The sequence below is a fragment of the Myotis brandtii genome, unplaced genomic scaffold (genome assembly GCF_000412655.1).
Source record: "Myotis brandtii unplaced genomic scaffold, ASM41265v1 scaffold966, whole genome shotgun sequence".
NCBI lineage: Eukaryota > Metazoa > Chordata > Mammalia > Chiroptera > Vespertilionidae > Myotis > Myotis brandtii.
The window spans coordinates 23,220-26,380 of NW_005372000.1; positions in this window are offsets into that span (position 1 = coordinate 23,220).

Consider the following 3,161-nt stretch of genomic DNA (forward strand, 5'->3'; position numbering starts at 1 on the left):
GACAGTGATGGAAACTTTCTAAAACATTATAAGTTCTTTCCACTTGTGTCCTAAACATTCTTTCAGAAAGAAACAAACTCTTACATAAAGATTAAAATCACCAACTTTCATTACAATTTCTTGTTCATTCTTTTTCCTTACCCCCAGATATAATTCTTCACACAAAAGCACACTGATATAGATGCATGCATGAAATTGTTTTCTTATTTGTGGATCATCAGGTAGACAGTAAGAATTTAAACCTTCCACTCTTTTCCTCCTCCAATAGTGTTTAGCTTGATTTCTAAACCAGCACCCATGTCTCCAATATTCTGTAATATTCCCTAGATATCTACAACACATTTTTCTTTAAAAACTCAGGTCAATAATATGATGTCAAGGGAGTTAGAGGTTAATGGCTGTGCAAGTATATATATGGCAGAGTTGTGACGTCTTTTAAACAATACCCCGAGCACCTGACCTAATTGCATTCAGCCCGCTGTTTCTCTACCAAGAATCTCAGGTATTAAAGGGCACACAAAAGTGGGACTACTTAAGATTTTCGTTGTAGTTAGTACTAAGATTAATTGTAGAGTCTTTATGAATTGATTATAGTCTCAGAAATCCACAGACTTAATTACATACACACATTTGAAGGCCTAAGTGTTGTAAAAGATAGGTGACGGGGGTTGGAGAATGTTAATTCCCCAGTTTTCAGATTGTAATTCAGTGCCTCTTTCCATTATGAATGTAAACATTGTTGTTATTTTGCCAACCCAGCAGGGATTATTGGCTCTGTCAAAGTGGAAGTCAGGTATGATCCACCACTGTGATTCACAAGAAATGGAACAGCTAGAGAATGATTCTCAATTGTGGTCAGAACACTCATGCTTTTTAGCTGCCCTCCCATTGATCTCCAAATGAGAATCTCATTTACTTGCTTTTATTCTAGACAGAGTTATTTGTGCCTGTCTCATCCACTTTATAGGGCAAAACCCAGCTGGAGGAACCCACTATCCTATTGACAAAAGACTTTGGATGGTAATATTGAAGATCATCTAGTGAGAAGCCATGAGGCTTGGAAATGAGAATAGAGAACAGAAAATATTAAACTGTACACAGGAAATAGGTTAGCTTATAAGTTGCCATTGATCTACATGTACAGTTTTTAAAATTTCCACCATGAACTAATGGAGTGAAAAGAATAATTTCAGTATTTCTATTATTTTGCTTATGGAAAACCTTAGCAACCCTGGAGATGAAACAATTTAATGCAATCAGCATAAACTCCACTGTTAATTCAACCATATCATTTACTGTTTCTAAAGTGATCTTGATCCAATCTTCATTTATTTAATTTCCATTTTGGCTTACATTAATAATTCCCAACTGATTTGGGGCCAATTGTTTTTATTCTTAGTATAATTTTCCTTCACCAGAAAATCTTTATGCATACTTTATGTATGGTTCGCTTTGCACATTTTTTATTATTTAAAATATATTTTTAATTTTTACATGTATGTACTGATAGCATAAATTTGTATTTAAAATCTCTGTGAAATATGACCAATTCACAGGATATTTTAATTTATTTATCCTTATTGTCCAAACCAAAACATATTCGTTGTTACCTGACTTATTCAATTTCCTCTCTTTTGAAAATTCCTTTTGATTTATCTATTTTATGAGAGAAAATTATTTTCTTTAGAAATTTAGGTGTTATGTTGATTCATGAAATAGACATCATCATTTTATTTCTTCAGGTGGTTCCCCTTATGCTTTCCAAAACACATATTGCTTAGACTACAATATAATAATTCTTAAAAGTTTACTATGAAAATTGAATTATTTCTACATTAATTTGTACATTCATTCAAAAACATCTATTGAGATCTAATATGTGCAAAATGTCTTGGACAAACTTCAAATAGAAATGTAAATACAATATATCAAAATATTAGAGGTTTGGATAAACTGTGGTTGATTTAAGAATATAAATAGGTTTTATAATGCCATCATGTTACACTTTTAAAAAAGGGATTGATCCATCAACAAATATATTCCTTTCCTAAGAAACCTGCCACTGTTCCAATTACATCATGTTAACAAGATTTAAAGGGTAACTTTCTATCCTCCCTGAAGGAAACTTCAGTCTTCCTAAAGAAGGTGATGGTTGAAGCTAGATTTGGTGGTGGGAATGCACAAAATAAAATAGAGGGTTGTTAAATCACCAAGCTAAGAATAGCAGTTAATGTGAGAATGAATAGCAAACAGTAACAGTAGAGAACTCTAATCTGGCAGAATGCTAACCATGCTTCAGGTCTAAAAGCCTTTGCCTTTTCCTCTTTGAAAAACTTTCTGAGCTCCTACACAGTTTTGCTTCCTTACTATTCTGTCCACTCCTGCATGACTCAGTTTGTGATGATACTACATCAGTCTTTGAGGAGCATTATAATTATGTCTTCCTTGGGTTACTTTGCTGTTTCCAAAATAATTGCTTGTTGAAATATATAACCTTTCACCCTTCATTGTGAATAGAGATAAAACAGGGATAACAGCCAAGTCAGTAAACACTTCATATCTCTGATTCAACCACTGTTGTAACATTAATATTATTGATGTATTCTTCAAAACTGTTGATGTTCTTAAAATAAGTTCTTTTCAATAGTCTCGATCTGATCTGTTATCGAAGTGTTTCCATGCATAAATTTCTCTACTTTCAATTCTATACATTAAGGCCCTAAATAAAGTCATCCTTTAGCAAAACTAAAGGTAAGAGGCAAGGCCACACATCAGATCACTTCCGTGTTGTCCAGTTTCCATGACTTACAATATGGAAGGGAATGAACAAGGCCCTGATATCCCTAATATTCTAACCAGTGGTCGGCAAACTCATGAGTCAACAGAGCCAAATATCAACAGTGCAACGACTGAAATTTCTTTTGAGAGCCAAATTTTTTAAACTTAGGCTATATAGGTAGGTACATTGTTATTAACTTAATTGGGGTACTCCTAAGCTGGCCTTGGCTAAAAACGTCCTCAATCTGATTGAGGTACGTTCGCTGAGGTCGACCCCTTCCAACTCTCCCATCCACACTCGTCTTGTATACTTGTTTCGTCTATCTCCTTTCGTTCCTCCTCTCTATATGTCCAAACCATCTCAACATACCTTTCTCAATCCT